Consider the following 14,716-nt stretch of genomic DNA (forward strand, 5'->3'; position numbering starts at 1 on the left):
TTCAAACTCTAAGCTGAGTTCAGTGTTTACACCTGCAGCATCACTTCTGTCTGTTCAGACTCAACAAACACAAAGTTACAGATTCCATGTCAAGATGACCTGTGCAGGATCTCTGATCCACATGTCACCTCAGAAAGGACACACGTGGTAGGCAACTAAAACCTGAAAAGTTCTGGCAACATTGTTTTTATCAGGTCGCTCTAACCTAACCCTGCTTGTCTCCGTCTGACTCACCTTCAGGTTGAAACGTTGTTCTCCAAATGAGGAAGTGAAAGTAAAACAGAGGAATAAAAGAGTCGTCTTCCTCCTCCCACTGCTTCTGTTTCACTGTTTCACATCAGATCTGCACATGAACTCGGCTCAGTGTTAACGGATCCATGTGGACTTCATTCCTCCACTGTGAGACATGAAGATGAATCTGCATCTCCCTGGAGAGATGCTTGCTGCTCGCTTTGTGTCATAACTTCTCTGTTGCCTGGATGTATATGAGGGACGGAGAGTAAAAGTTCAGCATTAAAGCTGACATATTGTCATCATTTATCTCACTTTTCTCATATTTAGCACATTTCCCTACATTTCTGAATGTATACAGATGTTCAGAGGTCCAGCATCAAATTCAATCTCAATAATAAATCTAATTATTACATATCATGTCCAAACATGTCATCTGAAACTAAATGTTATATCCAAATCTTAATGTTGAACCTAAATGTTTAGAATAGTTGACCTTGTAACCTCAACTAATAAACAAGCTGAGACACAGTGCATTGGAATGCACACACACACACACACACACACACGCGCGCATGCATGTACAAGCACTCCCACACACATCTTCGCTGTGGACGTGGTGACGGTATAAACATTAACTGGAGGTGATCCTGGCAGGTTCTGTCCTGCTGGGATGGACTCCAGCGTCCCCGCAACCCCTAACTGGGCAAAGCAGGAAGAAAATTAATGGATTTCACATTTGGCTTTTAGAAATCATATTTAAGGTTTAGATTTATCATTTAAGATTTAAATATAAAATTTAGCATTTAGATAAAGGATTTTCATATATATTATACAAATATTTAGTTTTAACATAGATTTATATTTAGATTAAATATTTACATTGAATGTTAGATTTGACATCCGTGTGTACGTGTGTGTGTGTGTGTGTGTGTGTGTGTGTGTGAGTGTGAAAGTATAAAAATGTAGCGAACATAGGCTAAATATGACAAAAGTGAGATATGTAATTAAAAAAAAAGGCATGCTGAATTTTTACGCTTGGTCGCACATAGACGACCCCCCCCCCCCCCCCCCCCCCCCCCCCCCCGCCTCTCTCGAACAGAACTCTGTCCTTCCTGGAGCGGTGGTATCAGGAACTTCCCTGGATACATTATGATGCTGTGCAGGAGGATATTTGTGTTTTTACTACATGAGAATTTATCCGACAAACTCACAACTTTTGCTGTGAAATCACAGTCTGCTTTTGTATCTGGAAAAAAATGGAAAAATTCCACCTGCTTCCTACTTTATTTTGCTGATGTTTACTTGTTAAGTTTCTCTGCAGGAAAAACTAATGACAATTGTGTTTTTTTTCTTCTTTGCATATCGTTATTTTTCCACTTTATATATCTTGTTGTACTGCAGTACTACTGTAGTAATTTATAACGTTTTTGCGAATACTGTGATTTTAGCAGCTTAGACACACTTTTCTTTTCTCTTTCTTTATTTCTTCTTTTTTTCCTCTTCCCCTGACAGGTCCAGCACGGCTATATCAAGACCGATGATGATGATTACCATAAAAATAATGAAAATATACACAGATTGCTGTTCTGTATGCTGGGATGCTGGACAGAATTGGTTATACACGGCAGACCTTATATACAGGAAAGTGGGTTATTTCCCTCTGAGTTTACAGGAGCGGAACTGGGAGGGGGGGCTGGAATGCCATTTCAGAAGAGAACTGAAATCATTGCTGGTGTTATGATGTGGTGGTTTGTGTTTTCTCCTTGGTTCAGGTTTCCTGTTTTATTTTGTAGTATTTCCTGTTTGGTTCCCTTGTTTGTTGTTTAGCTTTATTGATTTCCTGTTCATTGAGTTCACCTGGTCTTGTTTCAGTTCATTCCGTTCACCTGTTTCTTGTTTGGTTCCCCAGCGTATTTATACCCCTCAGTTTCATTCCTTGGTTGCTGGATCATTTTGTTGCACTACTTTGTTGTACGTGTTGTTAGTCTCCCTGAGTACCGCTGTTAATTAAACCTTCTGGAATCTACATCCCTGTTTCCCTGATCTCTGCATTTGGGTCCACACCCTCACCTTCCTCACCGCCACCCCATAACGGCTGGCATTAAGGCTGTTTTGCAGCTTGGAACTCCCTTAACTTAAAGTGGAACAATTCTGTGCATTTCAGGCTAATTTATTATTTCTGAGTCCAGAAGGGCTGGGATTGATGGAGTTATTGTCACAAATGGCTTTATTTACTTCAGACCGACCCTCTCCGTAGGCTGTCAGATCAGCCTGCGGGCAAAACGAGTGGATTGAGACTCTTCTGCATTAAGCCCCGCCTCCCGCCACTGCACTACATCGGGAGCGCGCACCGCACCTGCTTTCACCGTCATTGTAACATCTCATAAACAGAAGGATTAGGCTCATATGAACTCAATAAAAAAACAAAATACAATGTCAACACATAGCATACAGCCCTACATGTTGGAACCTGAATCAGAGCCTGAAAACGAAGTGGAAAACAGCAACCCACAGCAACGAATGCAGCAGGATGTCTCTCTTTGGTAAACTCACCAGCCATCGTTGGAAATAACTTTATCCCACGTTTTCCACCCGCCTGATGTATTTGTACATGCCCTTGTTAACCAGTAGAAGGTAACCAATCACCAAACCTTATCCCCCGGGACGTCACAAGGATTTCCAAGAAGAAAAAAACTCTCTAAAACCACGCGTTTTTCGTTGCCATGGAAACCGAACGGAGAGCGTGCTGGAACTCAAACTCAAACATGCATTTAGGTGATAAAAACAGTGTTGTTCACATGTCTGATGAGGATTCAACACTGTAACACTGTAGAAAGCTCAGAAAACTCCAAATACCATAATAGGACCCCTTTAACTACTCATTTATTGCGCCATCTGATGGCAGCAAATTGTAGTAGCTCTGACTTGCTATCTTGATTTTTTTTTAAAGTACAAACTCTTCTCACATAGATATTAGCTCAAATGAGGTCTTTTTTTCCTGAGGATTTCATGCCGGGTTAGAGGGTGTGCTGCAAGAGCGATTTTGCTGCATATTTTTTGATCTTTCATGACTTGTTATTATGAGTCTCCATGGCAATGAAAGACTTGTTTCCAGTCGGGATCAACTGATTAACCTCTCTCAAATCAGGATTATCAGTGAAACAACACATCAAATCCCGATGGAGTTTAAAAGAAAGAGAAGAGGATGCAGAGCGGGAGTGAGACAGAGGAGAAAGCGATGGAGATTTAAACTATTTCTCCCGACCGTATTTAAGGGGTAATGTGAGATCGCTAGCTAACAAAACGGACGAGCTTGAGATGCTAACAAGGTCTCAGAAAGAATACAGAGAGTGCAGTATTATGTGCTTCACCGAGACATGGCTGCATGAACACATCCCTGACTGTAATGTGTCTGTACCGGGCTTTAAAACGGTCCGTGCAGACCGCAGTAGACAACACAGCAGAAAGCTAAAGGGTGGTGGAATTGCAGTGCTGGTTAACCAGCGTTGGTGTCATCCTGGACATGTTACTGTCAAGGAGAAGATATGCACAAGGGACATGGAACTGTTAGCTGTGTGCTTCCGTTCATATTATTTACCCAGAGAGTTTACCTGTGTTATTCTGGTAGCGGTTTATATAATACCTGGTACCACACCAGACACAGCCTGTGACGTCATCAGCTCCGTCGTTGCTCGGCTACAAACACAGCATCCAAACTCATTCATGGCGATCTCCGGAGACTTCAACAACGTCTCCCTCTCTGCAACTCTACCAACATTCCAGCAGTTTGTCAGCTGCTCCACCAGAAAAAATAAGATCTTGGACTTATTTTATGCAAATATGAATAATGGATACAGTTGTTCTGTCCTGCCTCCTTTAGGAAGATCTGACCATAATCTGGTTCTTCTCACCTCCACCTACAACCCCATCGTTCAGCAGCAACCAGTCATCACAAAGACTATCAAAATCTGGTCTGCTGAAGCTGAAGATGCTCTTAGAGGAGGCTTTGAGGCTACAGACTGGAACGTCCTCTGTGAACCTCATGGAGACGACATCAACGCCATGACTGAGTGTGTGACAGATTACAAAAACTTCTGTGTGGACAGCATCGTCCCAACAAGAACAGTGAGGTGCTTCTCCAATAACAAACCCTGGATCACCAGTGACCTGAAAAAGCTGCTGAACATCAAAAAGAAAGCCTTCAGGGATGGAGACAGGGAGTTATTGAGGGCAACACAAAAACAACTTAAAACACAAACTAAGAAGTGCAAGGAGGACTACAGGAAGAAGTTAGAAAGTCAGCTCCAGCAGAATAACCTGAGGGATGTGTGGTCTGGAATGAAGAAGATCACCGGCTTCAAGTTAAAGGGGGACCAGCCTGATGGAGGTCTGGACAGAGCTAATGAGCTGAACATATTCTTCAACAGGTTCAGTTCACCCCCTACCTCCAGCCCAACAGACCACACACCCTCCATAAGCCCACTGCTTTCCTGTCACGCCTCCAATCTGTCACCCTGCAGCTCAGTCATGGACCAGAACACAGCTTCATCTCCCTCCACATCAGGACATCCTGAGACCTCCACCTTGTTTGTCTCCTGCAATCAGGTTAAGAAGCAACTTGAGAAACTGAACCAGAACAAGACTGCAGGTCCAGATGGTGTCAGTCCCAGAGTTCTCAAGACCTGCTCAGAACAACTATGTCCGATTCTCCAGCACCTTTTCAACACCAGTCTGAGTCCCAGTGCTGTGGAAAACCTCCTGCCTTGTTCCAGTGCCTAAAAAAAACACAACCAGCTGAACCAAGTGACTACAGACCAGTTGCCCTGACATCTCACATCATGAAAGTCCTGGAGAGACTCTTACTGGCTCACCTCAACAAGCAAGTAAACACCTTTCAGGACCCATTCCAGTTTGCATATCGTAATGGACTTGGGGTTGAAGATGCCATCATATACTTGCTCCAGAGAGCACACTCTCATCTGGACCATTCAGGCAGCACTCTGAGGGTCATGTTCTTTCATTTCTCAGTGCTTTTAATACCATTCAGCCTGCTTTGTTATGTGAGAAGCTCCATAAATTCCAGGTGGATACCTCCACAACCACCTGGATCTATGACTACCTCACAAACAGACCCCAGTTTGTGAGACTGAAAGGTTGTGTGTCTGAGATGGAGGTCAGCAGCACTGGTGCACCACAAGGAACTGTACTCTGGTCATTCCTCTTCACTCTGTACACCTCAGACTTCCAGTACAACTCTGAGTCCTGTCATCTGCAGAAATACTCTGATGACTCTGCAGTTGTGGGGTGTATCAGGGATGGACAAGAAGCAGAGTACAGAGAACTGGTCAGTCAGTTTGTTAAATGGTGCGGTGACAATCATCTCATATTAAATAGCAGCAAAACAAAAGAGATGATTGTTGACTTCAGGAGGAAGAAGAATAAACAAAGCACTGTTTCCATCCTGGGAGAGGAGGTGGAGGTGGTGGAGGAATACAAGTATCTTGGAGTTCAGCTGAACAACAAACTGGACTGGAAATGCAACACTGACTACATCTACAAGAAAGGTCAGAGCAGACTGTACTTCTTAAGGAAGCTGAGATGGTTTAACGTCTGCACCAAGATGTTGCATATCTTCTATAAGTCTGTTGTGGAGAGTGCAGTCAGCTTTGCAGCATCTGCTGGGGTAGTAGCATCAGAACCAGAGACTTGAAGAGAATCAACAAACTGATCCAGAAAGCTGCTTCTGTGCTTGGAGTAACTCTGGAGCCGCTGGAGCTGATTGTCCAAAGAAGAATGCTGCACAAGCTGATGAAGATGATGGAGGAGTCTTCACACCCTCTCCACAACACAGTGATGAAACAACAAAGTGTGTTCAGTGAGAGGCTTCTTCAGGTCCGATGTAAGACTGAAAGATACAGAAGATCATTCCTGCCAGCAGCCATCAGCCTCCGGAACAAGACCTCCTCTAGTTATTATTATATACTACAAAACTGGATTTCCCTTTGGGGATTAATAAAGTATTTTTCATTTTTTCATTTTATTTGTTTCAGGCCAAAGGAGATGAGACAAGTTTCCAAACTGTCCTGGATATTGTAAATGCACAGCTCTATCAACTGTTTCATCAGGATGACTTGCTGGCTTTGCAAAAGTTGGAAGAGACACTTCCGAGTAGAAAGATTGATGCTGCAGTCGTTGGGAAATACCCAGAATTGAACAGTCACTTTCACGGCAGTTTTCTGTGTTTTGCCTGAACTATTCATTTAGCAACAGTGCATAGAGGTTCGTAGGCTGTTTGGGCAAGTGGAAAGCCTGGTCAGACTGCTCTGGTCAGCCCTGCTTCATCTTCAGAGGCAGGAAAAGTTGTAGTGTCCTCCGTCGGCTCAAAACTTGACTCCTATCCACAATGACTCACAACAGACTTAACCATGTTGCTGTCTGCCATGTCCATCAGGATAGGTTTGGCTTAGTGGACAAGGAGTCAGTTTTCAAGCAGTTTGTGGCTGCAAATGACAGAAAGAAAACACAGTTTGGCTCTTTTGTCCAGCATTTTCAGCTTATTGTGTGGCAATTTTGACACAAATCCGGATGATGCTGTATTTGTGATTTAACAATTCAATGCTGGCAATCAAAATGTATTTTCCTTTACTTTTAAAATGTGTCTTTTTAGGTAAATAAAACACATTTGTTGCTGTTGTGCAGAGTTAATAATTTATGACGTATTTCTATTTCAACAATTAACTGGTTAACGACTGCAGCATCAATCTTTCTACTCGGAAGTGTCTTCCAACTTTTGCAAAGCCAGCAAGTCATCCTGATGAAACAGTTGATACAATTAATATCAAGTTTCCAATATGTTTCTCCCCAATGTTGAACTCATGCATAAGATCTTGAGAATAACCTTCTGCATTGGTTGAACTGATGCATCTGACTATCGTTTGGGTCCACCAGTAAAACATGAGGTGCTCCCAACATTCCCAGCGTTCTTCATCTGAAGCATTACTGATAAAATATGTCATTTATTTTAAAGTTCCAGCTTCTCTGAACACATTTAAACACATTTCAAGTCTGAACTGGATCAGACGCATTTCATCTTGGTCATGATAGTTTTCAAGGGGTGGAAAAAGTGCTGAAAAATATTAACTCATTAAAAGTATCTTTACTTTGCTTAAATTCTTCTCAAGTAAAAGTAAAAAAATGAATAAATTCAAAATTTACTTTGAGCAAACTTAGTTACGTTTAATGAGCTGAAGTAACATCCAGCATCCAGTCAGTATCCAGTCAGCAACCAGTCAGTATCCAGTCAGCAATCAGTCAGCAACCAGTCAGTATCCAGTCAGTATCCAGTCAGTATCCAGTCAGTATCCAGTCAATCCAGTCAGTATCTAGTCAGCATCCAGTCAGCAACCAGTCAGCAACCAGTCAGCAACCAGTCAGCATCCAGTCAGCAACCAGTCAGCAACCAGTCAGTATCCAGTCAGCAACCAGTCAGCATCCAGTCAGTATCCAGTCAGCATCCAGTCAGTACCAAGTCAATCCAGTCAATCCAGTCAGCAACCAGTCGGTCTCCAGTCAGCATCCAGTCAGTATCCAGTCAGCAACCAGTCAGTATCCAGTCAGCAACCAGTCAGTATCCAGTCAGTACCCAGTCAGTACCCAGTCAGTATCCAGTCAGCATCCAGTCAGCATCCAGTCAGCAACCAGTCAGTATCCAGTCAGCAACCAGTCAGTATCCAGTCAGTACCCAGTCAGTACCCAGTCAGTATCCAGTCAGCAACCAGTCAGTATCCAGTCAGCATCCAGTCAGCAACCAGTCAGTATCCAGTCAGCAACCAGTCAGTATCCAGTCAGCAACCAGTCAGTATCCAGTCAGCATCCAGTCAGCAACCAGTCAGCATCCAGTCAGCAACCAGTCAGTATCCAGTCAGCAACCAGTCAGTATCCAGTCAGCATCCAGTCAGCAACCAGTCAGCATCCAGTCAGCAACCAGTCAGTATCCAGTCAGCAACCAGTCAGTATCCAGTCAGTACCCAGTCAGTACCCAGTCAGTATCCAGTCAGCATCCAGTCAGCATCCAGTCAGCAACCAGTCAGTATCCAGTCAGCAACCAGTCAGTATCCAGTCAGTACCCAGTCAGTACCCAGTCAGTATCCAGTCAGCAACCAGTCAGTATCCAGTCAGCAACCAGTCAGTATCCAGTCAGTACCCAGTCAGTACCCAGTCAGTATCCAGTCAGCAACCAGTCAGTATCCAGTCAGCATCCAGTCAGCAACCAGTCAGTATCCAGTCAGCAACCAGTCAGCATCCAGTCAGCATCCAGTCAGCAACCAGTCAGTATCCAGTCAGTACCCAGTCAGTACCCAGTCAGTATCCAGTCAGTGAAAGAGGATTTTTTGAAAATGAGGTATAAATTCTAACAGATGAAGTTGTAAAATGTAAAAGTATTTTATCTGGTGGAGACGGGATGGACATCACCACCAGCAGAAAGACAGAGGAGGTCAGCAGGGGACAGATGCTGTCAGCGTCTCATCAGACCACCGGACTTATCCAGAAAGGACAAATAAAGTGGTCAGACAATAAAATGTAGGGAGAAAGTGCATCTTGGTCCACAGGAGGAGGAAGGGGGGGCGCTGCCCACTCCCACAGATTAGAAGCTGGCGGGAAAATGAAGGAGTCCAGAGATACGCTGGAACAAAATGCTCCAGATGATGCTGGAAGTGCTTCATTCCTTTGTTTCAGATTATAAAATGAACGGACATAAATGAGACGTCTCTGACTCCAGTTTATTTACTGGGAACATACTGGTGTTCCTGTGTTTCCCAGCTGGGTTGCAGCGCTGCAGATGTGGTCGGAGAGGGGGGGGCAGTGGTTCCACCTTGTGTCCTAGCTGCGGTGTCCTTGCAGAGGAACCAATAATCACCATGAAGGAGGAGGTGCAGGAGATGGAGAGAAATAAACACCACCCTGACAGAAACCACACTAAAGATAAACTTGTGAATAAATGAGAATTCTCCTCCTCTGATGTGTTGCATCACTTCTAGACGTAAAGCAGCAGCGTTTGGTTCCAACGTGAGAGGATGATTGACAACACAATCATTCAGATTGGATGATTGATCAGGTGAACGCAGGAGAAGCGCTGACGCCATTTAGTAGCATGTTATGTAGCGTCTCCACTATCTGCAGACATCTGCAGCTGTACAACAGGTTTCCTCCTGGGCATGGAGGCTCCTCCACCTGCCTCCATCTGCCCGATGGCCGCTACACCACGTCTGGCTGTGGAGAACATCGTTCTGTTCCTCTGCTCTGGGTTGGGAAAAGGAGCGGACCCGACCTGTCAGTCACTTCCCTTTGGAAGGTGCCGGACTGGAGTCCAGAGTCTCCATGTTCCATGTCCACCAGCAGGGACAGATAAGCCACGTTGGGGAGCATTTTATATCCACCCATCACTTCATGTTCGGTATCTGCAGGTGGAGGAAACACCTGATCAGCCTGATGATGGGCTGTTGTCATGGCGACACATCATTTTCATGTACTAATTCATTTAGAGCTTTAATATTATGGCAGCTTCTGTATGACTGAACTGTGAGAAATGGTTTTTATAACATGTAGAACTGCTTCGTTTCAGAACAGACTTCAGTGGTTGGCGTTTTACGTGGTGGAGGAACAATATCAAATGAGCATTTTCTTTTTTTAAATTTTTTATTTATTCTTTTTTTTTGCAAATGCTGTTAATATACAACATTCTATGTAAAAGTTTATATTTGATTTTGAACAAATGTATCAAATTTCACACCATTTCTTTGGTTTTATTTTTTGCCTTTGGTGTCGCCGTTTCCCGTTTCTCCAGATTTTGTGTGTACACCAGGGTCAGAGTTGGCGTGGAGGTCAGGAAGTTTTACCGCCAAGTCGTGTTTTGATAAATCCCAAAAGTTGACTTTAATTGGCGTACGCCGGGTTTTGTGCGTGTGACAGCTTAGTAAATGAGGCCCCAGGTCTCACTGTCATTGCCCATTGCCCAAAGCATTGAAATCCCCCAGCAGAACAATGGAGTCCCCTGAGGGAGCACTCTACAACAATTCTTCCAAGGACTCAAGAAAGGGTGGATACTCTGAACTGCTGTTTGGTGCATAAGCACAAACAACAGTCAGGACGCATCTGCCACCCAAAGGTGGAGGAAAACTACCCACTCGTCCACTGGGGTAAACCCCAATGTACAGGCACCAAGCAAGGGGCCGATGAGAGTGCCCACACCCGCTCGGCACTTCTCACTGGGAACAACTACAGAGTGGAAGAAGGTCCAGGGGACTGGTTCCAGAGCCCAGGCCGTGTTGAGGTGAGTCCAACTATATCTAGCCAGAACCGCACAACCTCGCGCACAAGCTCAGACTCCTTCCCCGCCAGAGAGGTGACGTTCTACATCCCGTAAGTCTGTTTCTGCAGCTGGGATTGGACCGCCAGGGTTCCCACCTCTTGCTGCCACCCAGTTCACATTGCACCTGACCCCTATGGCCCCTCTTAGAGATGGTGAGCCCACTGGAGGCGATCGAGGCCCATGTAACCCTTTCAGGCTGAGCCTGACTGGGCCCCCACAGGCAAAGGCATGGCCACCAGAGATTTGCTCTTGTGCCCCACCCCCAGACTTGGCTCCAGAAGGGGGCCCCGGTGAACCGCGTCCAAGCAAGGGAACATCGTGGCCAATGGTTGTCCTCATCGTAGGAATCTGGTCCCTACCCTAGACACTTGTTTGCCACGGGTGGCCCTACCAAGGACATAAAGACCCCGACAACATAGCTGCTAGGATCTTTAGGACACACAAACCCCTCCATCACAATAAGGTAGCAGCTCAGCGAGGGGTTTCTACAAATACATTTAGTCCCGTTATGTTCTTTATAAAAAGAAAGGTGTTCATCCCCAGCACACTGAGAGGATCACAATCAAGACTATTGTCACCTGAAAAATGTGACCCCCCCCCCCCCAGACATTTACATCAGGCCCATCTCCAGCTACCTCCAAAGCAAAGCCTTGAATAAAGGCTGTTCAGGTTTCAGCTCAAGCTGTAAAAGAAAAAAGGAACGGGGGGGAGGGGAATTGCCTAAAAGTTCCTGTAAGTCACTAAAATTACTCTGACTTTTAGGAATGTTTGGTAAATGCAGCAAGAAACGACCACCAACGGAAGAGATAACTGTGTGTAAAGGGGGGGGGGGGGGGGGGGGGGGGGGGGGGGGATTAATATATATGGCCAAATTTTAGATTTCTTTGTCAACTAACTCAGTTTGGTTTTGAATTGAGAGTTTACATGTCAAAATGGGTTCTGGTTCTTGGACCACTGTAATAAGCGGTCTCTGCCACTAGGGGGGGGCGACTAGTTCAGTGTAGTTCCGTGATCGTCGGCCAGTCAGCTAGTCGCCCCTTCGTGGCAGAGACCGCTTATTACAGTGGTCCGGACCACATCAGTTTTTCCTCAACAGCACTTGTCAGGGAGAAATAAACCCACAGAATGGTTTGCATTTGCCCAGCAGGGCAACAGCGCAGCCTGATGGAATGGACCGAGCGGCACAAGCCCTCACGGACCTGCCACACCACACCTAAAAAGCTTGTGACACGCTCACTCTCCCCACATGAGCAAACCACCAAGCTGTTTGAAGATGTGTGTAACAAAGGCCGTCACGCTGCTGTGACCACCAGGAAATCCAGCAAAAGCGGTCAAAGTGCCCTCCACCTGGGTTTAAAACCCTCGCTCGGCCCCGTGGATTTATCAGCGTGGCTTGTAGTGGTGCAGAGGCCACGAGTGGAACATACAACATCCCACATTTTACTGCACCTTACCTTGGAAATGAAGCATATATACAGCCAGTGGGTTGGCTGCTGGTTGTAACAGATCTTACCTTCTCATGTCTCTTTCAGAGTTTCAGCTATTTTATAGCCTGCTGTTAATAATTTGCATAAAAGCCATATATAATTATTTGGTAACACTGTACAATAACAGCACAAATCATATACTTATGTAATGTGTAACTCACCATGAACTAATGCATTTTTAATCAAGACTATATCATGAATTCTTGTTGCTTATCATGAACTAATGATGATCTCAACATGTTGATAAATTAACAGTGAATTAATGCTCATTAATTGATGATTAGGTCAAGTTATCACATGAATCAAAACAGATTAGTTCATGATGCGAAACTGGAATTCACGATATAGTCTTCATTAATGTATTAGTTCATCATAAGTTACACATTACATAAAAGTATATAATTTGGACCATTATTGTAAAATGTTACCAATTATTTGTACACAACTCTGCTCGGCCGTGATCCTGCCGGCAGCAGAAATGTGTCAGTGGCTGAGAGGTTTAAGAGTAAAATCATTTTATGTAAAAGATGACAGGTCACAGAGTCACAATAGTCCTGAAAGGCAGGGAGAGCAGAGTTAAGGCCACACTAAAAGTTGAGTAGTAAAATTAATTTATTAAAACCCCTTCCAAAAATTCCCTAAAAGAGTCCACTGCTGCTGGTTGGGGTGGGTCTTTTGAGGACTTTTCTTCTGTCTCACCTTGCTATGGCACCACGTTTCCAGCACACCTGCAGAGAAGAGCATATGCTGCAGTCCAAGTCATTAATAATCCCACCTGACCTCACAGCCGACCTTCCTCTCTACACCCATGAATTGTGTGTTATACTTACACTTTTTCTGGGCCAGCGTGGAGGTTCCTGTGTCCCAGGTCCGAGTAGTCCAACAAACAGATCCCAGAATGGCTGCTGTGCTTCAGGTTCCCGCCTATATCTCCACCAGTCAGTGGTACATCATGCTCTGCTCCCTTCTTCAGCAGTGTTCTGCTGGTCACACCTGTAGTGATCTGCAGGGATCACCTGTTCCTGCTTAGCTAATGGTCAGATGGGTCCCGGGGGGGGGGGGGGGGGGGGTTAGTGGCACAGCAATACTAAGTTTATACAATGACATGCAGTAAAAACACTTCAATACAAACCCATGCTCTTTGGCCCATCACTCATATCTGGCATATTCAGTCACATGTGGGAAAACCTCCATTTTAAAACATCTGTTCACATCTGTAGACATCAGATTTACACAGCTCAGCAGAGACAAATGCACCCAGACTGGGAACCACAGCTCCCACAGACCGTGTCCACATGTAGCCGGGTTTTTCTAAAATCGAACATCTGCACCCCCCCTCCAGACACAACCTCGTTTTTCAAAGACAAATCTTTCCACACCGATCCACATGACGGTGTTGTTAAGCACATTCCTCAGCAAACCTTCAGGCGGCAGTAGTGTCCCTAAGCCCATCCAATCAGAATCACCTTCCATCTCGCGTCACCTCGACAAACCACTAAACATGCCTCTAACACAGGGGTGTCCCAGTCCAGTCCTGGAGATCTCCCATCCTGCAACCTTTAGATGCAACCCCTGTCCAGCACAGCTGAGTCAAACAGCTGAACTCCTCTTCTGCATGTCTTCCAGCTCTGCACAGGCCTGCTAACGAGTCACTTATCTGATTCAGGCGTGTCGGGGAAGGGTTGCACCTAAAAACAGGATGGTAGATCTCCAGGACCGGACTTGGGCACTCCTGCTCTAACATGACGTGGTTATGTGGTTTCCAAACCTAAAACCCGGCTATATATGTCCACATGCAGACATTCAAACAGAGGATTCACACATCTTCACTTTGGTCCGAGGTTTTTAAAAGAACTGGTTTTGATGCATAAATCTGCGTTTTGGTGTGAACAGGCCGAATAGGAGAGAAATATCTTGGCTTTGTGAGATACCTGCTACGTGTGGACAAGGCCTCATGGGAGGTTTTCAAAAGCAAATTCACCGACCAGTAAAGCAGGTTTATTTACAGCCTCCAGCCAGACCTCATGGAGGACCAGACCTGCCCAAATAAAGCAACGAATGGTTAATAAACGAGTTAGTAAATAAGGAAATATACCAATTGATCAATACCTTTTTCATTAATTTATACATGGATTTATTTGGCTAAATATGGATTTCTGAATTGTATTTCATTCTGTGATTTCTTTACCGGTTTTATATGATTTACTGGCACACATTATTTCTACATGGAGGATTTCTGGCTTGTTCCATAACGCCTGAAGGTATTTAAAGAAGAAAAAAAAAAAAAAAAAAAGATAAAGCCAGTAGAAAAAAAAAAAGATATGAATTGGCACGTTTAACGCCAGATGCCCTTGCTGATACAAACTCAGGACAGCCGTGTCCCCCTCGGGGCTGCAGCAGCACAGGGGGGCGGGACTCGAACCGCAGACCATCACAACAAGCTGCTCGACTGAATAAAAACACCCAAAGTGAATGAAAGGAACTAACCCTCGAAGTGGAAGGGACAAAGTGTGATTTGCTGCCGTTGACCTGATTGAGCGTGAGAGGAAACGGTTAATTCTTCACACCTTTGTGATTTTACTGCTTCTGAACTTCACCAGAAACGTTTTTCACCTTAAACATTGAT

This window comes from Telmatherina bonti, assembly GCF_933228915.1.
Source record: "Telmatherina bonti genome assembly, chromosome: 13".
NCBI classification, from domain to species: domain Eukaryota; kingdom Metazoa; phylum Chordata; class Actinopteri; order Atheriniformes; family Telmatherinidae; genus Telmatherina; species Telmatherina bonti.